A 25,738-nucleotide genomic window follows, 5' to 3' on the forward strand; every position below is an offset into this window, starting at 1 on the left:
GATTGATTAAAATTTATTGATTTATTGGGAAAGTCTATCCTGATCAATAATTTTTCTACTACAAACTTTATATTTATTAAATAATATAAGAATTAATTTCCTGAACAATAACCTGGTTTTTGGTGTGAATTTATTTTGCCTCATCATACATGTACATAAGGGTATCAATAAAGCACCATTTCCTTTTGCCAGCCATCACTACGAGGCTGGTCGAGTGCAGATCCGTCGGAACACGCTTTTCAATATGGAATAAATGCTAACCTCATCGTGATATCATCCAAGCAGCAAAGTTCATCCCATTGGAAAAGCGTTATCCAACGGATCTACAGTCGATCATTCTGCTGCCTTGGCCAGAAAATTGCTTATCTAAGTTTGTTGCACAACATATATTTATTACTGCAACCACTCGGGTATAAGCCCACCCACCCTAGACGGCAGATTTCACTTCGAAAATGGGGGTGGGCTTATCGGGGAGGGCTAGTGCTTGAATTTAAAAATAAGAACAATCACCCCCCATTTGTATATGTCTAATGTGCCAGTAATTTCTATCATCTATGTCAATTTCTTAAAATAATAAGGGAATGTTAATTATCAACTGATACTTTTTTTATATTTGTTCTTAAATATGAGAGCAAAGCATTGATTTGATTTAAAAACTTGGCCAAAATTTAGTAATGGGCTTATACCTGAGTGCACCCTTGTTCCCAGAATGTTTTGAAAATAGGGGTGGGCTTATAGCGAAGGTGGGCTTATACCCAGGTGGTTATGGTATTTACCAAATTCCCCAAACTCCTGGTCTGTGACATAAACTTTGACATAATGTGGGAATTTTCACACAATGTATTAAAGCTCATGTAGTGTTGTGTACTTTGCCAATTTTGAAATACCTTGGGATACCGGCTTTTTTTTAATTTGTGATTTTTCTCGCAGGCCTATACATGAATGAACATAATTATTTGAGGATTTATTATTTACGTGGCATGTGTGTTAAGCGGAAAAGCACAAATATTAATGTTCTGTGAAAATGCCCACTTTTACAGTATTCATGTGCCATGGGGAGGGCTAAATTGGGATGAGCAAGAAATAATTTCTGGCAGGAAAAAACTAAAGTATATGGGATGCTATACAACAGGCTGTATCAAAATGATTGATACACAAATAGTTGTGATATTTGCAACAAGAATTCTCTTGAAATGACAAAAGTTTATATATTGATCCACAATTGGGTTATTTTGTGTTGCAGTCTTGTACATACTTGTACTTGAAACTTGGGTAATAATCATTTTGATACAACCTTATAGTAGGCCAACATATGGCTATACATAGTGATCAAAAAAACTACCAAATACAAACAAAACTAGCAAAGTTTTAATTTAAAGCATGAGCAAATTTTGGGAGTTATTTTATTTATTACATGGAGACTTCTGGATACACAATTGGAATTTAGAAGTTAGTTAAATCCTGTTAAAACCGATATCAATGTATTGTTCTCATCAAAAGGTTTCAGAAAAAGAATAGTTTAATCTGCCTCCGACATACAGTTCCCGAGTTATAGGCAAAAAGGTCAAATTTTGGGGTCCAGGAGCATGTTTTGAATGCACACTGCTCCAGGAGCATATATATGTTGGACATGCTCCTTGAGCATTGTGCATTCAAAACATGCTCCTGGAGCATGTTGGACTTAGTTAATTACACCAGATTATTCATGCTCAGAGCAGCTCTTCCTGGAGCATAATTTAGGACCAAAATCTCTTTGAGATTTTGGCCCAAAATTATGCTCCCAGAGCAGTTGCTCCAGGAGCATGAATAATCTGGAGTAATATTCTAAGTCCAACATGCTCCAGGAGCATATATGTTGGACATGCTCCTTGAGCATTGTGCATTCAAAACATGCTCCTGGAGCATGTTGGACTTAGTTAATTACTCCAGATTATTCATGCTCAGAGCAGCTCTTCCTGGAGCATTATTTAGGACCAAAATCTCTTTTGAGATTTTGGCCCAAAATTATGCTCCAAGAGCAGTTGCTCCAGGAGCATGAATAATCTGGTGTAATTAACTAAGTCCAACATGCTCCAAGAGCATGTTTTGAATGCACACTGCTCCAGGAGCATATATATGTTGGACATGCTCCTTGAGCATTCAAAACATGCTCCTGGAGCATGTTGGACTTAGTTAATTACACCAGATTATTCATGCTCAGAGCAGCTCTTCCTGGAGCATAATTTAGGACCAAAATCTCTTTGAGATTTTGGCCTAAAATATGCTCCAAGAGCAGTTGCTCCAGGAGCATGAATAATCTGAGTAATTCTAAGTCAACATGCTCCAGGAGCATGTTTTGAATGCACACTGCTCCAGGAGCATATATATGTTGGACATGCTCCTTGAGCATTGTGCATTCAAAACATGCTCCTGGAGCATGTTGGACTTAGAATATTACTCCAGATTTATTCATGCTCGGAGCAGCTCTTCCTGGAGCATAATTTAGGACCAAAATCTCCCAGAAGTACAACTACTTGGATATTGTGACATTTGATGTTTTTTGCAAGCTTTTGGGAGATGGACGCATGTGAAATGGATTCTGTTGCATTTAGTAGTGGGTAATTTCATATTTAGACTGACCTATGATTACACTAGGGGCTATTTTAACGTGCCTCACTGTCACGTTCGTGCAATGAGATAAAAGTGTTGATGAAGTAGAGTGCGTTTCAAAAATAAAAATATTGACATTTTTACCTGCATGTGACCGTAAGAAAGGCTCTACCATTGTCTACTATTAAAGCATATCTACACGGATTGTTAATTGTCACTGTACAAATATTTTATCTCGGCACGTACGTGACAGTGAGACACGTTAATTTCAAAGTACTTCTGTATGTGTTTAAATGCTTGAATGGACATGCTCCAGGTTATTTAGCTTCTTGTTTCACACCCTACCATCAATCGCGTACTGGACTTCGCTCTGCTTCAGATACAACACGGCTTACTATACATAAGTTCAATGCCAAATCTCTTCATTCTGCCGCAAATAAAGCTTTTTCTCTGGCTGCTCCTGGACTGTGGAACAATTTACCCATCACCATTCGTACTGCAAACTCATTACCAGTCTTTAAGAAATGATTGAAATCACATCTCTTCCCAAAAAGTTGACTGTTTTTATTGCTCACTTTGTTTTGTTATATTGTATTTATGCTTTGAATTTGTTTATGCGCTGTGGTCTAGATGTAACGGCGCTTTATAAAAGAATTGTGTATGTATGTATGTATGTTAAAATAGCCCTGGATTACACAGTGTATAGTGCTATCTACTGAAGATAACAGACACACTGATCAGCATGCGGTGTAAAGTGCTATCAACTGCAGATAACGTATATACCACTGATTACTGTGTATGGTGTTATCTACTGAAGATAACAGGCACACTGCTGATCATGCAGTGTAAACTACTATCAACTGAAGATAACAGATATACCACTGATTACATACCGTATAGTGCTATCTACTGAAGATAACAGACACACTGCTGATCGTGCAGTGTAAAGTGCTATCAACTGAAGATAACAGTGTACCGTGACGGTGCTATCTACTGAAGATAACAGACACACTGCTGATCATGCAGTATGAAGTGCTATCAACTGAAGATAACAGTGTACCGTATGGTGCTATCTACTGAAGATAACAGACACATTGCTGATCATGCAGTATGAAGTGCTATCAACTGAAGATAACAGATATACCACCGATTACAGTGTATGGTGTTATCTACTGAAGATAGCAGACACACTGTTGATCATGCAGTGTAAAGTACTATCTACTGAAGATATTAGATATTACAGTCATCTTGGGCTATTTAAATGCAGGCACTTAATTTAATGCCCCTGTGGCCAGATGGGTGCTGACATTACAGGTTGCAGACAGGATGGGTCACATGGGCATTAAATTAAGTGCCTTAAATAGCCTAGGATGACTGAGAGTGCTGATCTACTGAAGATAGCAGACACACTGCTGATCATGCAGTGTAAAGCCTCAACTGAAGGGTTAGTAGTCAATAAATACAGCAACTTAGTTTTAATCCATAAACCTTACCCTAAATGTCACCCTTACCTGTAACCTAAGCCCTAACCCAGACTCTAAAATAGCAGTCAGTTGGTCACTTTTAGTTCCATTCCATGCATGTTTCAGAATTATCACCTACCAGCCCAGTCTAATTAAAAAATGACCCACCACTAAATGCACCAGAATCTATTACATATGCACCCATCTCCTAAAAGCTCACACAAAAATATCAAAAATTACAGAAAATCCAAGTGGAACATTGCCTAATTGGCATAAATCAAAAATGGCCACTTATACAGGGGTGACATTACAAAGTTGGTCAAATCTTGTTAAAAAGCCGACGATACCAATTTATTCCCCTCGTCATAGGGATTGAGGAGTATACAGCTCTTGAGTAATAGGGAAAAAGGTCAAATGTCAAAATTTGGGTACCACAGGGAATAAAGATGTAAAAATTCTATGATTGTGAGAAAAACAAACTCAGATTGCTATGCTTGCAAAAACATTTTAAACAAAGAAAAGTTTGTCATATCTCAGGTGGTTGTTACTTTGGTAACATGCAGTGGGGGTAAAATCAACAAATTATGCTGAAATTTGCCCCTAAAAGTAGACAATTCCCTAATTTTGGGTTTTTAATGGGGAACAAGGGGTAAGAGTTCTGACTGGGGGAATAATTTGAAACCAGTTTCATTAAAATTAGAATATTTTTCAACTGTAGCTGCCTGTGGACCCCAAAATGTAACCTATCACCTTTTTGCCTATAACTCAAGAACTCATGTTGGAGACAGGTCAAACTATACTTTTTCCCCATTCTTATATGGATATTATCCAGAGTGGAATAACTTTGAAATCTCACACATGCATAAGTGGCCATTTTGGATTCATGCAAAAATTAAGCATTGTTCCACTACTTTGACTTCTGGTGAATTTTATTGATATATTCTTTAATATGTTTTTCTGAAAAGAATGGATGATAAATAGAACTTGCCCAATTTGCAAAACCGCAATGCCCCTCAAATAGCGAGCGAGTTCTATTCAAGCAAAACGTGATACCCCTCTAATAGCAAGCATCTTAGATCATTGTATGAGGGCCTGCTTGGAAAGCAGTGGTTGCCACTGAAGTAGTTTAAAGATTTCACAAATCAAATCAAACCGGTATAGGAGTCGAGCTCACAGCCTGTCTGTACTAGGTGGTTATATGAATTATGTTGCAATTAGTGGTGGGTTATTCAGGTTAAGCCCTTATTTACCTTTGACTGGGCTACCTCTTCCACAACAGTTTAAAAAAACACAATACAGTGTCATTCATGTGAAGTCACAAATTTAGCACTCCAGTTCTTAAATATAGTCTGATAAAATGTCACTTTAATATATTACCAAAGATAATTCATTTCACCTCTTGATTTTTGCTGAATACTGGTACTTTACATTATACTATAACATTGTTTGCCAAATGTGTAGATTGAATGACCAACAAGAAAATGTACGCTCTATACAAAAAGCATATTTGTTTATGGCAGCTATCATTCATGAGATGCATTGTAGATTGATGTCCTGAGGTCCCTTTTTCAAATCATCATGCCCCTGTGAAACAAAAATATAAGAAGAAGAACATGATTATTTAAAAAGCTTGAATTATAAAACCATTTGATGTATGAGCAATATTATTGCATGCAATGCATAGATGAAATCTACCAACATGAATTTCAACCAATGAATTTCTTGGATCTTGTATTCTATATCTACCTGTAGAAGTTTAAACTGGAGCTGGAGGTATGATTGGGAGGTCTATTTTTGGAGTCAGGGTACTGTGTCAGAACATTCAGAGCTAGAACAGATTTGAAAGCGGAAGTTGTCTGATGAGTAACGGGGGAAAGGTGGCGCAGCAGTACAGGTTCTACCTCAATAATCAGAGTTTGCAAGTTTGAGCCCCAGCAGTGCCATCGTGTTGTGCCATTGTATTGAACAAGGCGCTTTACTTCACTTGCCTTTCTCTACCCAGAAACACTGCGCTAGTCAGAATCTGAGAAACACTGCGCTAGTCAGAATATCACACTAGCGCAGTGTTTCCCCAATTCAAATTCGGACTAGCGCAGTGCTTTTCAAATTCGGAGTTCGGACTAGCGCAATCGTTTTCAGTTTCGTACTAGTGTGCAGTGATTTTTAGATTTGGCGCAGTCTCAGACTGAAAGAGTGTTTTCCAGATTCGGACTAGCGCAGTGGTTTTCAATTTCGGGCTAGCGCAGTGTTTTTCATTTTCGGACTAGCGGCGTGTCGGACTGGCAAAGTGTATTTTAGATTCGGACTAGCGGCATGTCGGACTGGTGCAGTCACTGCAGTGCATTTCAGATTCGGACTAGCGGCGTGCCGGACTAGCGGAGTGTCGGACTAATGGCCTGTACCTGTTTTCCCGAATTTCTCCGTTTAAAACTTAAAAATCCCCCCTCCTGGTTCAACAAAAAATTTTGCATTCCCCCCTCAAGAAACAAAAAAATGTCGGGTTCCCCCTCAAAATGCCCATCCCCCCTGTCGTAAATAACGATCGCTCCCTAACATTTATAGACTAACATTGCCTATCCAATATTGTGTCATAATGGATGGGCCTGGGGATTGGCTGGCAAATATTTTGATTTTGAATCTAGCCAAAAGACAAAATCCTTTAATTCTCAATCAGAGTAATTTTTTGTTTACAAGTAAAATTGTTTTTTCCCTAAAAATGAAGTTACTTTTGTAAGGACATCCCTGTTGTTTCTTAACCGGCACAAACATCTAAGCAGTAGAATCGTGTTTTTAGTTTGCGCACTTGTAGTACATAAACCCATTATCATCGATCATCAAGGACAAGTGTGCTGCTGTTGTCGGGCGCATGCGCGCTGTCTTATGCTGGTTTCATACTTGCCGCTTTGAAGATGATTTTGCTTCACTGCGCAGATGACACGAATCGCCAATCAGATTATTGGTCTGTTGTTATGATTGTGACTTGCCCACTTCCGTGTTTATGCTCTGCACGCTCTCAAAATGTAAACAAATGCCGTTCTTCTCTGACAAAAACCGTAGTTCGTACCATGGACGAATTAAATTTAAAACATTTTTTTTATACTAGGCAGGCATTTAAAACACAATACCAGTACCTTTTACAGTTCTATGCAATCATGATCCTTTGATTGCCTGTAGTCATGGTAGTGTTAGTGTTAGGCCTATAATTTGGTTCATCAAGTTCGGTAGTGACCTAGGTGCTTATTTTGCTCGCCGCCCCAGACAAACAAGTACCTAGACCAGTGACTTTGACATGGACGCATACCCGGACGCAAGCAAGCAGATTATGTTCGCGTCTACAGAACATGTTGCATTTGACGCGAGTAATAATGGCGCAACAATCACGCAAACGAGCGCGTCTTTCTCTCCAGACATGAACGCTTATTTCTCCGCGTCCGACTACCCGACCAAAATCACCTTGGATACGTGGCTTCACCTACTGCCATGGTTAAGTATGGGCACTCATAGGTCTAGGTGGTATGTCTATGCTTGCCGCAGTGTCGAACCGGCGTAAAGTTAAACACCATGTACACGCACGCCGCACACAGGCGATTTGTCAGCACGCTTGCGGCACAACCGCGAAAAGAGCATTGATATCACTATCAAACTTGAGGTGAACCAAATTATAACTTTTCAATAGAGGTAGTCATTGACATATTATTGTGACGTCAACGCCGCCATCTTGTGGGTATGAGTACCTTGTTGCTAAAGTTGGTTTTTTTAAACTTCCGTGGGCGTGGTCGGGGTACGCGCTGGTGAATTGCGATCGCGTAAAAGTGACAAGGTCGCCTACTACACGCCGAACAGACAACCAATGGGTCAACCGACTTGTTGTCAAGTGCGTTGATCATCCAATCAGCGTGATTGTTTATTTTTTCTGTGTGTGCGCTCGTAGACGCTTGGCGCACAGCTCGGACCACGGAAGTTTAAAAAAAATAACTTTAAGATCACCGCGTTGACGCTTGACTGAAGAGGTGCACAACGCGTTGCGACTACCGCGTAATCGAGGACGTAATGTCTATCGCATGGCATGCAGTACGGCAGGACCCACTAGATGGCGGATCCCGCGGAAAAGGCTATTGCTGTTGCCGATTGCCCAGACCATTTCGTTCTAATTTCCGGCAGAAACCTAATTCATTAACCTCAGCAAGGTCAAGGACAATGTCAGGAATACGTGTAAGCTCATGAACATATTAAATGAATACATGAATAACGTCCATGTTAACATGTAACATCACGACATGAACATAAGCACATGCCAGTGCATCTCACAATTACAAACACATGAACAAGCTTACAAAATTAAACATTGACTGGCCCGGGACCGGACGGGACTCAGTCAGGCCGATCAGACAGTCACATTTCTCTCAGAATTCAGCCCCGGCTTCAGCTCACGACAGGCAACTGCAGACAACAAGGCTAGTGGAAAGGTTTGTGTACTCATAATGATCAATCATGATTTCGATCAGGCGACAGGAATGCACATCCGTATTAATTTACCATGGCATGACCCGGAAGTTTTTGACTGGTTAAAAAACAAAAACAAAAAAACATTGACTGTAACAACTATCCGATGTCCTCAAAATTTACCCGCAAAAATCAGTTTCTAATTTCGCTTTTATCAACATTCGATTCCAAAAACAAGTATAATGTTTTTATTGTTTTAAATACCTTGTTTCTGCCGTGTGCCCGATTCTGCAGCAATAAAATATATCCATTTAGCCCGGCCATTTGGTTCATCTTTGTTGACAAACTCCGCTGAAATTGAAATCCGTCGATGTGTGTGCCTGCAAAATCTCTTTGTGTTTCGCCGCCGACCCTTCGCCCCGCCCACAATTTCTTAAAACTTTTTACAGATTTTTATCTGCCCAGGCTCCGACGTCATTCTGCCCTAGCGACCAATCTGCCCTGGCGACGGTGTGACATTTTGGTCAGATAAAAACCGCCTTCGTTGCTCACCCCATCTATCTAAGAGATCAAGCGTTACACCGAAGTATTCTGATTGGTCCGCAATGTGAATATGAATAGTTCAAGTTCAAGTTATTTTATTGACATCACCAAACAAATAGGTACAGTCAAGTTATACAAAAGATACACATATAGAAAATAATAAAGAGAATAAGTAAATTATAAAACTAAACTATTAAACATCTAGGTTACTACGTGCTTCAAAAGCAGAGTTTACAAAAGTAAGAACAGGTTTTATACTATCAAAATCTGTGACGCTCATTATTTTTATAAATTTAACATCGTCAGTCAGATTATCAAAGTTATCATACATATCAGTTAAAATTTTTAACATATCTCTACGCAAAGTATCATAAAATGGGCATTTAATAATAACATGAAATTCATCCTCAATCATATTTAAAGTACATAGATGACAAATTCTCTTATGAGGATCTAGTTTAGGTATTAAATGACGCCCCTTTTCAATCATCAAAGAGTGAGCACTGAGTCTTAATCTACTGAAATTTGATCTAAATGCGCGATGAAACATAAGAACATAATTCTCGCAATGAAAATTTGTTTTGAACAAACAATAAGAACGAAGTTTAGGCTGATGTTGACACATAAAATCTGAACATTGAACTTCATAATTGGATTGAAGATTGGAAAGAATATTAACATGAAAATTGTGCTTAGTTAATATGTTTGGTTTATCCCAAATATCTAATCTATCTATACTAGCAAGAATTTTCTTAATACCAGAAGACCATGAGAATAAACCAGTATCACATAATATTCTATTGTCCAAAAGAGCATCAATGGCTAGGGAATTATTCCCATGTAAACAATGATTATTTAAAGACCACCAATATTTAACAGATAAATTCATCATAAAAAGTAACATTGGAAAGCAACCTAATTCACTTCTTACTGCATTGTTAGTGGTTCTTTTATTAACACCAAGAATTAATTTACCAACCTTCACATGTAAAGATTCACCAGGCAATTTATCACAAATAGATGTAATATTAGAATCATTTAAATTCTTAAGCAAATAGGGCATCCAAACCTCAGAACAATAATTCAAAATGGGCTGAATAAGAGTAGTGAACAATTTTAGGCTACAAGCAACAGATGAACTATACAAATTATCTCTTATTTTGAAATACGCCTTATTGGCCTTGTTACGATATGGGATTCCACTATCGTGAGTCTAGGGATTTTAGTAAAGACCCGTATGGGTATTCAGACTGGCAACCCGGGACTTGATACCGGACAACATGGAGTTTAAATAATAAAACAAGACTGTCAATGTTATAAATATAAATACTCCTGACTTTGTGTGTGTTACTAACAAGTAAGTGGCTAAGGTACACAACTATTTAACATGGTGTCTACAGTGCTAAGAACAATGCCTTCATCAGATCGGAAAGTGAACTTTCGACGATAACAAAATAGCTCCGAACGCATCGTCTGCATGTAATCGTCGAATTCGACAGCCTCGTCGCCATATACCACTCGCACGCAAAACAACGCTCATGTACTCGCGACTCGCTCGTCTTTGATTGCTCTCGCGACAACATTAAATTAAGCACGCAAACAGGAGAAAGTTGACAATATTCAGTATATAATTATATAATGTATGTTCAAATGCAGAACAAATCCGTGTATGTCATGTATGTTCAATTTCAAATGTAGAACAAAATTATCAGGTCCATGTTCAAACACATGAACAATGCTATGCAAAATGAATATCGTGAATGTCTAATCTAAACCAATGTGAATGTCATGAATATTATACCATATTCAAATGCAGAACGAATGTTATGGATGTGTAAACCAATGTATATTGCATTAATTACCAGTACCACTAGTAGTGTTTGCATGTGTAGTACCCAAGTCAACTCAAAGACAGTGTATATGTACGAAGTAAGCTTAAGTTAGTCGGTTTATTGTAGTAAATAAGTTACTCATTTTGAAGTAAACTTTAATTTGCATACATTTACAAGTAGGCTAGCATACAGTATCAAATTTAAATTACAAGATGCCAGGTGACGCTGAAAATGAAGCTGACTCGACTACACCATTTACGGGAATGTCTATCCCAATCCCAAAATTGACTAATTCTACCGGTGATTTAAAAGGTAACTGGGAAAAGTTTCGGCAATTGTGGGATTCCTATGAAGTTCTTACTGGTCTCAAATCCAAAGGAGATCCAATTCGTGTCGCCACATTTATCCAGGCGATAGGCATAGAGTTTCTAGATACCCATAATAATTTGCCATACAATGAAGAGAATGATAAACAAAAAATGGACCAAATTCTCAAACTATGGGACACACATGCAAAGGGAAAGGTAAACATCATATATGAAAGACATGTTTTCAATACTTTAGTCCAAGGTGAAAATGAATCACTTGATGAATTTATTGTGAAATGTAAGACATGTGCCGCCAAGTGTGAGTATGGTGCAATGAGAGATAACCTTACACGTGATCAAATTGTCTGTGGTATTTACAGTAAAACTCTGAAGCAAAAGTTACTTGCTCAGGATCACGCCACATTCTCCCTTGAACAATGTATCACCAAGTGTAAGGCGCACATTGCCACACAGTCACATTTAAAGGCAATGACTGATGCATGATGGGACTTCAACTATTCATGCTATGCTATGTCAAAACCCAGAAGTCAGGGTAAATACAATGTGCAGTTCACAAATAATTGCAGATTTTGTGGACGTAAACATGAGTTGTTGAGAGATAAATGCCCAGCATTTGGAAAAGTCTGCACTAAATGTCAGAGACAAAATCACTTTGCAGAAAAATGCAATCTCCATTCAAGTTATAGCCAGCGTTGTTCTGGTCAGCACAATTCGTATCGTGCTAAATCCAAGAAATACAACCATAGAAAGAAAAATTCAAGTGCTGCTCATGCTATAGAGGCGGAAGAAGATTCTTCATATTCAGATTCTTCCACTGACTATGATGACGCATGCACAATTTCTGTCACAAATGAAGATGACAAATCAACTGATGTTCACGTTCACAAACTCGATGAACTTACATGTAAAACTGTGAAAAATACAAATGAGAAAGTTCACCATAGTAGAGATGAACATGAAGTAAAAACAGTCAATACTGGAAATACAAAATTTGAGAAGAAAATTTTGGCAGCGATGGAAGTTGCAGGACAACCGTACCCAATTATGATGCAGGTTGACTCGGGGGCGGAATGTAATGTCATACCAGAGAGATTTGTACCTGCAAATTGCATCCTGACCAAAACTTCCTGCAAATTGAGATTGTACAACCAAAAGGCAAAAATGCCAATTATAGGTATCTGTAAACTCGAAGTTAGAAATCCCAAGACAAGTGAAACATATTATGTGCCATTCAACGTAGTACAAGGAGAAGATTGCATGCCACTTATAGGGTCAATCACATCACAGGTCATGGGACTGATTAAAGTTCAATACAAAAATATTGAGAAACCAAATGATTTGAATGTACATCAAATGACAAATGGGGTGTCAAAACAAGAAATCTTAGAAAAACATGGTCAAGTTTTCACTGGTTTGGGGCGAATGCCAGGAAAGTTCATCTTGAAACAAAACCTGAGGCAACACCTGTTGTAATGCCTCCCAGGAAAGTTCCATTGTCAATGAAACCAAAGCTTAAGGAAGAACTCACAAGGTTAGAGAATTTAGGTGTAATCAAGAAAGTCAACTGTGCCACTGATTGGGTCTCAAGTTTAGTTACAGTCACAAAACCATCAGGGAAACTTCGCGTTTGCATTGACCCATTACATCTAAACCGGGCTTTAAAAAGAAGTCATTACCCACTACCTGTGATAGAAGATGTCTTGCCTGAAATGGCAAATGTCAAAGTTTTTTCCAAAGCAGATTGTAAAGAAGGTTTTTTACAGTGTGAATTAGATGACGAATCATCTTTTTTGACCACTTTTCAGAGCCCATGGGGCAGATACAGATATACAAGGCTCCCATTTGGAGTAACACCGGCTCCTGAAATTTTCCAGCAGAAATTAGACCAATGTTTGGAGAATTTGAAAGGTATACATAAAATTGCCGATGACATACTGATTACTGGCGAAGGTCAGACACTCACAGATGCAATGCAAGATCATGATAATAACATGGAAAATTTCATGAACCGTTGTACAGAAAACAACATCAAGCTAAACATGGAAAAATTCCAATACAAATGTGATCAAGTCCAGTTCATAGGACACACACTAACAAGTGATGGACTCAAAGTTGACATGCACAAGGTAGAAGCGATTAGCAAGATGCCGCAACCGACAGATGTTAATGGCATCCAGCGATTTATTGGAATGACAAAATATCTCGCTAAATTTCTACCAGATCTATCTAATGACACTGAACCACTACGTCGACTAACACATAAAGATGTAGATTGGAACTGGACTGATGAACAAACACAAGCTTTTGAGACAATTAAGCAAAAGGTAGTGTCAACACCAGTACTGAAGTATTTTGACCCAGCCATTGAGATTGAAGGTCAAGGTGATGCTTCAGCTAATGGTTTGGGATTCGCACTCCTACAAGAAGGACACCCAATAACATACTCAAGTAGAGCACTAACCCCCGCAGAAACCAGATACTCTCAAATAGAGAAAGAACTGCTTGCTCAAGTTTTCGGGTTAGAGCGTAACCATGTGTACACCTACGGACGCAATGTTATTTTGTGGACGGATCACAAGCCACTGGTCTCAATCACACGCAAACCACTTGCAGCAGCTCCTAGACGCTTGCAAGGTTTATTGCTTCGTCTCTCGCACTACGATGTTGAGATCAAGTACAAGCCGGGAAAGGAAATGTACCTGGCTGACACACTCTCACGAGCGTATCTCAGCAACAGCGATAGATCACAGTTAGATGAAGAAATCGAGAACATAAACATGTGCGAATCGGTCCCGATTTCAACAACAAGCTACGCAGACATACGTGAAGCAACAACAGTCGACGAAAACCTACAAAAGGTAAAACAATACATACTGGAAGGGTGGCCGGACCACCGAAAACTAGCTGCACCAGAAACTACCGCTTACTTCAACATAAGGGATGAACTATCATATCAAGATGGTGTAATATTTCGAGGTTCAAGAGTGTTAGTACCGAAAGCCACACGCGGACTGATCAGAGAACGACTACACAGAGCACACACAGGAGTACAAAGCACAATCCGCAGAGCCAAAGAATGTGTATACTGGCCTGGGATAACAAATGACATTAAAGACTTTATCGCAAATTGTGAAGCCTGTAACACATTTCAACCTGAACAGCCTAAAGAACCACTGATAAGTCACAAGTTGCCTGATAGACCATGGCAGAAGATCGGCATAGAACTTTTTACATTGGACAGTGTAGATTACCTATGTTGTGTCGACTATTACTCAGATTATTTTGAGATTGACAAACTTTCGCACAAGAAGGATGCAACCGCAGTCATTAAGATCCTACAGAGACATTTCTCCACGCATGGAATACCTGACATAATCTTTTCAGATAATGGACCCCCCTTTAACTCACAAACTATGAAAGACTTTGCCAAAGAGTTTGATTTCAAACAACAGACAAGCTCACCAGAATTCGCACAGAGCAATGGGAAAGTAGAAAGTACCGTGAAGATCGCTAAAAACCTCATCAAAAAGACACGGAAGACCAATGGTAATCTGAATCTCGCACTTCTCGCATGGAGAAATACGCCGACAGAAGGACTAAATAACTCACCAGCACAGCGCTTCTTCGGAAGAAGAACAAGAACACTCTTGCCCATGAAACACTCACTCTTGAAACCCAAAACTCAAACAGATGTGAAACAGAACAAGCTAAAGAAACAAGAGAAACAAGAGAGATACTACAACAGAGGGGCAAAAGAGTTACCCGTGTTAAAGGAAGGAGACGTCGTTAGAATCAAACCGAGAGCAAACCAGCGAAACAAAGAGTGGGAAAAAGCTCGCGTAATGAAACAAGTAGAAACACGCTCGTTCAAGATACAGACAGAAGATGGACGCGAATACATCAGGAATAGAAGACATCTGAGACTTGGTAATGAGAAATTTGACCAGCAAATTATCGCAGAAGATGATTTGCAAAATAATACCGCGCCAAGTCTGCGCAAAGAGCATGTTACTGCACCTACTGAAACAACTGTAAATGTTCAGTTGAACTTACCTCAGAAAACATACACACAGGAGAAAGCAAACGTAGAGCAATCAAAGCAACCACTGAGACACAGCAACAGAGAAAGAAAAAGACCTACATATTTGAAAGACTTTGTGTAGACATAAACAATTGAAAACAAACATTGAAACAGAGAAACAAAAAAGGTGTATTGTGTTAACAAGTTAAAGTTATGACAAAAAAGTATAATTTGTCAAATGTTGTTGTTTAAATGTTTGGAACTTGAGTTAAAAGAAGTTACAAAAAATAGTTATGACAAAAAGTATTTGTCAAAAATGTTGTTGTTTAAAAGGTTGAAACTTAATTTGGAAAGAAGTTAGCAAAAAGTTATGACAAAAAAGTATTTGTCAAAAAAACGTTGTTGTTTAAAAGGTTGAAACTTGAGTTGAAAGAAGTTACCAAAATTAATTGACAACAAATTTATAGCTGTCAAATGTTTCGAACTAAAAAGTGTTTTGAAAGTTCAAGCGTTATTGTTGAAACAAACTTTGAAAAGTTTTGAGTTAACTAATTTGACAGCGTCATAATCCTGCTTACGAAAGAGACTATTTTTGAGGTGTACATTCTGTACAATGTATGGTCAAGAAATAAATAACATTTATTTCTATTTCTATTCAAGGAAGGATGTTACGATATGGGATTCCACTATCGTGAGTCTAGGGATTTTAGTAAAGACCCGTATGGGTATTCAGACTGGCAACCCGGGACTTGATACCGGACAACATGGAGTTTAAATAATAAAACAAGACTGTCAATGTTATAAATATAAATACTCCTGACTTTGTGTGTGTTACTAACAAGTAAGTGGCTAAGGTACACAACTATTTAACAGGCCTTATCTTTCAACTGGTTCATAGCTTTAGTGAAAGAGCCAGATGGAACAAAAATGATACCTAGATAACAATATTCATTCGTTAAGTCTAATGTAACATCACCATATTTAAAAGTATAATTCTTCAGCATGCGACCACTCTTATTAAAGATCATAACATTTGATTTACGAATATTGACTATCAACTTCCACTTATTACAATAATCATACAATTTATCAATAGCACATTGTAATCCTTTAGCACTTTCAGAAATAAGAATTAAATCATCAGCATACATAAGACAGCTCAAGAAAGAATTATTTAAAGTAACTGGATCACAGCTTGTATCAAAAATATGCGGAAGATCATGAAGAAATATATTAAAAATACCGGGCTAAGAACACAACCTTGTTTTACACCAACACTAGTTTGAAATGAATCTGTAATCTTATCATCAATATTAATCTCGAAATGTCAACATGAATATTAAGTAGATTCGGCCGTCTTTGATCTTGATCATGTCAAGTATATAGTGATTTCTGAAAGGTTCGATCGGGAAAAGTGGTGGCGCTATATTGATAATTAATCAAACCAGCAGGGACACGATACGATGAATCGATATTTATTGAATATTTTTTTTATGATATTTTCTGATTACTTGTAACAAACAGAAAGAGACAAAAATAAGATAAATGAACACATAATATTTTAAAGATGTATTTTATTTGACAAAACATTTTACAAACAATACAAGAATGCCTACAGCTCTTGATCACATCACAGAATTAGAGAAGGAAACCGGGACTCGCATGATGCAGTCATGTCTACAGTAGAATTCAATTCGACCTTTGCAGGACTTAAACCCCATTAAAAGCTATTAAACCAAGATAACACTCATTGAAAACAGCTCAACTGATTAAATCATATCTTCTCTGGTTAAATACACACAACATATGTGTCTGTTTTACACGTACAATGGAGCAATGAGCTGCGATTATACTTTCAGTTGGGTGAACGATTATAAAGCAAAGCGAGCGCTAGAGAACAATTGTGTGTGGTATTTGTTTACGAAATGAGACAATACGTGCTTATTGTTAACCAGCGTTCTTGAAAATGAGAAACATGGTGGTTTGCAGACTTAACACGGATTGGAAACAATTTCTTCATATTTTTTGGTGTTAACTGTCGTTTACATATCCTTCCTAAAACACCAAAGTACCGTACGCATATTTCCAAACATCTAAATTAGCTAAAAATATAGGACATGTTACAAAACTATATTGTCTAGAATTTTAGAAGAGTACTTTTAATATTGGCCGGTTATTTTTCACACAGCGACGTTAACTAGGCAATGTACTATTACCTATAACATTAACTAAAACACCAAAGTACGCATATTTCCAAAAATCTAAATTAGCTAAAAATTAAGGATATGTTACAAAACTATATTTTCTAGAACTTTAGAAGAGTACTTTTAATATTGGCCGGTTATTTTTCACACAGCGACGTTAACTAGGCATATCCCCATACTTTTAACGTAGGTTATTTGTAGAGGTCACGCGTCAATGGGAAAGAGCACTGTGTATTGTGTATAGGAAAACGGACAGTAACTGCAGTATGGACCGCCATCTTTATACAGGCCTGGAGCAAAAATTGGGGGTATTCTGTTTTCCCCAAAATGTGCTCGAGCCATTTGTTGTCATACAAGCGCGGCATGGATGATGAGCGCATTTGAGAGACGCACTTGTTGCGACCTGCACGCGATTACCAAAATGATTCAAGATGAGACGCAGAATGGTTTTCGTTCGTCTCCGCGCACCGTTGGCAAGGACCCGAATGCCCCAAATTTTCTCCCCAAAGCTGACGGCACGATTGTGCGTGGCGGTATAGGGAGTCCCAGTTCTCCTTCTCTAATTCTGTGGATCACATTGAAATGCATACCAGATATGCGTTAGTGCGGATCTCGCCTTTCGTGTGGAGACACCTATTAACTTTTAAAACTCAGATTCTACCAGCGTGCCTAGTAGGCCTAGTATTTCTTGTTTCTAATATGGGCGCCAAGGATGGTTAAAATCCCATAGACGAGGATTAACACTAGAACTATTGAGCCATATTTTGAAACATGGATTACATGGGAGGGCGAGGTAGCGCAGCGGTAGTTCCCTCGCTTTGCACCACTGAGGTCCCGGGTTCAAGCCCCGGCGTGGCCCAAGGACTCATGTGCACTTGGTTTATCCCGATTCCATGCTCGCTCTCGCAGGTTTTCTCCGGGATCTCCGGTTTCCTCCTGTATCGCAAAAATCGGTGATTAGTTGTTTGGTTATCAAAAACTTCCTTCACCCAATGGAATTTGGGGAGCTGCACAGATAATTGGTGGATGTTACAATCTAAATACGGATAGGGTGTGCGCCGTTCGGCAGCAACTGGCCTAGTTGATGCGACGTGATTGTGATGATTCACCATTGCAGCGAAATTACAGCGCTTTGAGTCCTCTAAGATCTGGAGAAAGGCGCTTTATAAATCCAAAATTTATTTATTTATTTATTTACGAAGGGTGGGTGTTCCACCAACTTAATTTTCAATTATAAACGTCATATACCGTTATATTTGGTACTAATGTATAGCTATGGGTCTTTTCCATCCATTGATACCAAAATAAGCACAAACATTCCAAACATAATGTTTCTATGAAGTCATAATGTGAGCGCCCTCTTGCAACATTGTGAAATTCTGGCTATGTACAAAAGTATAGGCAAAATTGATTTTTGACTAAAACTTCAACAAACATGCGATTTTCATCAAATTTTCTCCTGAATATAAATGAAATGACTATTTCAAACTAACAAACAAGTAAGAAGACAGTATCTCTGGAAAAAATGTTACAAGAGGGAAATGAAAATCATCGATTTTACTGTGTAAATCTATAGTGGGCCTCATCCCAACATTTTTCACTAAAATGAGCGAAAAGGATGTATCTACGATTAGTTTGGACGTAAAATCGCGCTTTTTTTACGATGGATGAAAAACATCGGGGGTGTAAACATCCTTTAATCCGAAATATCTATCATTTCTACTTTACATTTATAAACATGCGTATTTAATCTCTATCTTTATTTCTCTATTATTAACAGATCTGTAATCTTATTCCAAGTTGTAGCAGTAGCCGAGGGTTTCGTAGTCCAATCTAAAATATGGTGAAATTAATCCTGGTATCGTTGGTCATCTTTGTAACCATTGCTGTCCATAAGAACATACAACTCGACTTATCAAACAATGTAATGGTTGTTGCACGGTTGCTTGTCACTCCATTGTGGAACGTGAGTGATGCGAATTCTGAGACTTGTACTCTAGAAACAAACCATTTTGAAGATGGCTTCATCTTTCATGGCCATAACAACCAGTTTTGCAGTTTGAGTATCAGTTCGTCCAAAGATTCTGATATTTTTGTCACCCTACTGAACGGGACAAATGAAGTGAGTGAAGATTTCATGTTAGTGACTGAGCGTTTGGGAACATATCCTGTATGTGTTGCCAAGTACATCGTTGTGAAAGACCCCCAAGATACCTGCAACCTTGTATTCAGAAACACAACTATCCAACTCTATCTTCAAGGAGATGTTAGCATTGTATTGAATGAAACACCTGCTGCAGAATCAACAGAAGTATGTCCCGAAGATGATGAATTAAATCTCCAAATTATTAACTTGGAAGATGAGAAAGCACCTCTGTGCTCTGAGATTAGACGACGCAACAAACTATTTATGTGTAATATTCATAAGGATTTGGATTTTGTGTATCGTTATCAATCAGAATATAATCTTAATGTTTGTAAATACGAATTTAACTCGAACTGTACGTCTATTCTTAGGAACAACAGTGAGGTAAATGTTCAATGTCATGGTCAGAAAGATGAGAGTGTAGAGCTGCTTATATACCAAATTAATGTCGATGTAATTGAGTTTACAAGAAATAATATTGCAGATATTGAAAAGGGTAGCTTCAGTGGTCTCAACACTTTACAATTTCTACATTTGGACTGGAATCAGTTAGAAATACTGTTAAATGGAATGTTCCGGGGTTTGGACAATTTGAAGAGTTTGAACCTACGGGATAATGTATTGAGAGTACTTGATGAGGATGTTTTTAAAGATGTTCCGCATCTCATATATCTGTACTTAGATAACAATAACTTGACGATATTGCAAAATGGACTTTTAACAGGCTTACGCAATTTAAAGCATTTGTTCTTGCATAACAACCAATTTAGCTCGATTAGTCCCAATATGCTAAAATATGTGAAAAGTTTAGAAGTCTTAACGTTATATGACAATAAGTTGTTAGCACTAGATAAGAGTACGTTTCAAGGTTTGAACAACTTAACAGCTATCGGCTTGCACCAAAATTTATTTGAAAATTTACCATTTGACATCTTCAGAGATACAATTAATCTCGTTTATCTTTACTTGTCCAACTGCAGTCTAAAGAGCATTCCAGATATTCGACATATGAGAAATCTTTTATTATTACATATTGAAGGCAATCCATTAACGGACATTGATAGTTATGACTTTGCTATGCTTCCGGGAAATTCTTTCGTGATAAGTAGTCAACACGAAGTATGTCAGTGCTATGTTGATACAGGTAAGCCTATCAATTGTATTGCTACAGACAATAGGTCACCTTACCTAACTTGCGACAGATTATTATCAGATAGAATCCTGGTTCTTTTAATGTGGATTATTGGCTTAAATGCGTTGTTTGGAAATGTGTTGGTAATAACGTTGAATCTGATGAAGTCGGCATCCCACACAGTGCAAGATCGATTGCTCATTAGCCTGGCAATGTCAGACCTCCTCATGGGTATCTATATGATCATCATTGCATCGGCCGATGTTTATTTTGGAGATCATTTCCCGATGAAGGCTGAAGACTGGAGGTCTGGAATTGTTTGTCGAATTAGCGGAGCAATTTCAATTATATCTAGTGAAGCCTCTGTATTTTTTGTTACTTTGATTAGTCTGGATCGGTTTATTAACATTCAGTTTCCATATTCCACCAAAAAATTAGGTTCAAATTCGGTTGCCGTTTTAATTGCATTGTCATGGCTCTTTGCGTTTGGATTGGGTGTTATTCCCTCAAGTTTGTCGGGAAAGAATTTTAAATTCTATGATAACTCTCACGTCTGTATCGGTTTGCCGTTAGCTCTTACGGATCTGTATAAAACGAGTAACGTGGAAAACCCGGTAAGTTACGTTGGTGGGGTAATAATACCTAGATCGGACGTAAATACTACTTTCCTCGGGAAAATTACAGGTATGTACTTTTCGACGGCTGTTTTTCTTGGATTGAATGGACTCTGCTACTTGATTATACTCCTTTGTTACATTGGTATTGTCAGGGCTGTAAAACGATCATCAAACATTACTGGTCGAGCACACGACACGAGGAGAGAAATCCGTTTGACCACAAAGGTTATTGCAATTGTCACTACTGACTTTTGTTGTTGGTTTCCAGTCATTATTCTTGGAATTTTAGTGCAGCTGAGAATCGTTGAATTGCCTGCTTCAGTGTTTGCTTGGGTTGTTACTTTTGTTTTGCCAATAAATTCGGCAATTAATCCATACTTGTATACAATTGTAGCTCTAATCGGGAAATTCAGAAAAGGCAATCGCCAACTAGTTCAACCTCCAAATTCAAATACAGTAGCAAAAAGCAGGAATGTAAAATCAATTTCATCGACACTCTAACTTATTGCGAACTAGCAGGACTTCAGGATGCTTTAGATATGGGTAATCACATTGTGTCATTTCATGTTTTCTTACATTGAGGTCTACGATTAAAACAATCTGTTTTCCAAATTGAGAGGTGTATAATAATTGCTGCAGCTGTTTTGATATAAGAAGCAAAAATGTAAATAATAACAATACCCCCATATAGTACATCATGTTCTCCATCTAAAAATCATATCCCAGGCGTTAAATCTTACCAACATAATAGGGAAAATATGAGCTTTCTTTTGATGCCAAAATCGTAGCTTTGATGAGGGAAAAATGGGGTGTTGATCGGATCACACATGATACTTAAATTTTTAGTAATATAATGACAGTTTTTAATTTATTTTCTGTAGGTTATGTAGGGCCGGGACTCTGTATGTGCAAATCTATAAATGACAGCAGTCTTATTTCGTGATTTTAGTCACAAACTCGATTAATTCTAATTATAATTATAATATACACATTGAGATGAAACTGTCCAAATATAATCACTCAAATATCGTCAATATCTTAAAGTCTAATAGAGTTACTCGTAGCATTTTTTTTGGTGTTCATGTGCATTACATATAATATGATGAAACTGTGATTGTGTAATTAAGTTTCTTAGAGCTGAATTTCAACTTTCTGTGCTTTAAGATAATCTCAACGTGTCTTAAGATAATCAAAAGTACATTGTAAAAACTGTGTTTAGAGATTGTTTTGTAATCGTTTGAAAACATGATTTAAACCTAAACGCCAATTTAAAGACATGTACTTATTTCCTAAGGCACCAGAACCAAATTTGTAGATCTTTGGATCGATACTGCTTCGATAAGTAAATAAATAAATTTCGGATTTATCTGGGTCAGAGCAATACATACTAAGATTCATATGTTATCACAATAATAATCAATTATTGATTTCATAAATAATTCAAAAGATCGAACTAAATTTGTTTCTATTACCTTAACACAAATATGTTTAGCATTAAACATGTTTACAAATCGATTATAAAACGAGTACAATGTGTCCCATAAAGGATTACACATAGAAAGTTAACCATATTTTGCGATGGAACAACAAAACCATTTCAGGTATTTTTTTTCAGATATATTCTTTATTCCTTTTTCTTGTAATTGTTTGCTAAGTTTCAACTTCGTACCTTTAAGCAACTTAAAGGTCCGTAACCCGATTGACATCATCACCCCCCCCGATTTTTCTCATTGTTGATGAGTTTTTTATATTATCATATTTTTTCATTACTATCCTGCAATTTGACGCTTCAAATCCAAGTATTTCCAGCAAAATTTAGAAAAAACAGTTTCCTGGTGGTTACCACTTCATCGAAATTTTACACTGCATGGGTAATTCTGGGCAGTCAAAGAAAGAAATCGGGATGAATTTGAGACGTTTCACCCCAATACCACTTCGCCCACAAAATATATCAAACTAAAGATGGCGCTATAATGATATAAACATAAAACAAAATATAAAGAAATTCATAAGGGCGAAACAGATTTTTTTTAAAGATAAACTATGAAAATGAGAGCACCTCCCTGCCATTAAAGAATTCGTTAAAAATAAAACAAAGAATAATCATAAAAATGTAAAAATGTTCATTATAATACCCTAAGATAAAGATATAATTAAGCTAAATAAATTTTTTTAAAGCATGAGCTATATTGTCAAGAATGATAATGGGCGTAGTGATATGTAATGTTAATTAAGAATTAGAGCTTCTTGACACTTGTTGGTAACAAATAAAGGAAGATGGTCATTTAAGAGGAACACGTTTTGGTGAAGGCATTTCTGCGCGCTGTATCTCCTGTCATCAACATGGGAGAAGAAATTAATAACAACCTTTTGGCTCTGTTTGGGATCGTTAAAATCGTTCCTGTGTAATATACTGTAAGAATATTGTCCATATTTTACTTAACTCTTACAATAGAACTAAACAAGTTTATTCTCTATTCTCTGTTCAGCAGAATAAAATACTGCATCTGCCATGCTAAGAGCGGGCCTACTCAAATGCCCCACCAAATGCATGGTGGTAATGAACCTCGCTCAACTTGCTCAGGAATGTGTGGAATGTGTGCTAAGTACTCCACATGTGAAATTGACATTCACATGGGTACTATATAGTAGAGGGCACATAGACAATGTCGCGAAAAGGGCATTTGCATTTGTTAACATTAACTTTCAAAAATCTACATATAACCTTTTTTGGGACACCCCAAATAGCCACTGGGCTTTGCGCCAGTAGACTCAATAAACGGGTTCAGGAAGGGTATGTGTTTTATTGCAAAAAATAATATTTCAAACATAATAATTGATCATAAAACGTACTCCAATCTGTTCCTCATCAATTTCTGAAGCAATTGTTGCATTTTCCATCAGTGAAGAAACTTCCATATGAGACCTTTAAAGGTATTTAGTTTACTTTGTTACATACTTCAATGTCTGACAAGTCTACACTATTAAAAGTTTTGCATATATCGGGGTCTACCCGCTTTTAAAGATTTTTAGTGCATTATATAGTTCATACTTTCAGGTCCACCAGTACCAGGTAAGTGTGTTCTATTCAAGGTTTTCAGTTTGCTTAATAATCTACTTCATCGAGCACCAATGCCCTGAAAGTGTGTACTGTTAAAGGCTTCTAATATGCTTTAATATCACTATGATCTGCAAATAAATAGTGTAATGTTATTAAAGGTTATCGAAATACTTGGCTACATACGTTAGGGTCCCTCAGTACTAAGTATATTTAGGCTTTCAGTATACTTAAAACTTTTCCATCCACCTGTGTTAGTGCCATTTCCTCAAGTGTTTCATAATTATTGGATTGATTAGATTAATTGATATTTTTAGGACTCCGATGGCATTGAGTCAGCCTTCCCACTGCAATTTGTGATGTACGCCCTCAGTGGTGGTGAGCATACATGTTTTGGAGTGACATGGAGTGATACTTTTGTGTGCAATGGGGTTGCGGATTCCCTCGGAAGCCTAAAGTTTTTTGTACATCATCATATCGTTAAATCAAGTTTAAAGTCATCGTTTGAGTTACTTTTATATAAAGGAGCAAGAACATAGATCCAAGCTTCATCTGAGAGTGTGTATTGGTGTCTGTGGTGAGTGTATTACTCATAATTAAGGCTCAAATCAGGAAGGTAATTCATCGATATCAGTGACGAGTGGTGATCGTAACAAGCTTCGGTAGCCAGGAATTCGACAGCCATGGTATGGGACATCGTAGTTTTATCCCCAACATTTTAGAAAAAAAAACTGTTATAGGATGCTCGAAGATATTCAACAAGAAGCTATAAGCTATAAGGCAACTGAGTATCAGATTAGATTTAACTTTGAAGCACACCAAGTGAAATTAGAACAATTTTAGAACTTCGTGTCATTTTGTCACGTATGTGTCACGCAGCCTACAGCTGCCCACGTTGTGATTGAGGTCACAGGTCATGTAGTACGCAAGCCAGACGGTACCAGACTCGATTTGCTGTGGTAACATCATCTGAATTTATAAAATAAAGGACTCGTCAACAAAAGCAAGAGTCAAAATGGCAACAAATAGGAGCTCAAAAGGCTCAAAGAGCACATTTTCCAGATCAATAAAAAGCAGAGCAATAAGTATGGAAAGTTCTATTATTGCCGCAGCTACCAGGAAAGCAGAAATGGAAGCTAGAGATGAAGCATTACAAAAAAGGTTAGCACTTGAGATGGAAGAATACAAGCTGCATGAGAAAATTCAAAGAAATGAAGAGGGTATAAGACTCAAGATGAAAGAATTAGAACAGCAACGTCAGGTATTGGAGTTGCGTACAGAAATAAACGTTGAAAACGCCAAATTATTTGCGTTGGAGAAATATGAAACTGAGGACAAACGTAGTAGTTGTCTAGAAGAAT

General features: G+C 37.5%; 1 long non-coding RNA gene across 1 annotated transcript in view; it reads right to left on the reverse strand.

Annotated features, from left to right (window-relative positions):
- Window positions 1-25,738, reverse strand: part of LOC140164776 (uncharacterized) — a 406,719-nt gene that overhangs the window by 169,756 nt on the left and 211,225 nt on the right. The window lies entirely within an intron of this gene.

This window comes from Amphiura filiformis, chromosome 11 (assembly GCF_039555335.1).
Source record: "Amphiura filiformis chromosome 11, Afil_fr2py, whole genome shotgun sequence".
Classification (NCBI taxonomy): Eukaryota; Metazoa; Echinodermata; class Ophiuroidea; order Amphilepidida; family Amphiuridae; genus Amphiura; species Amphiura filiformis.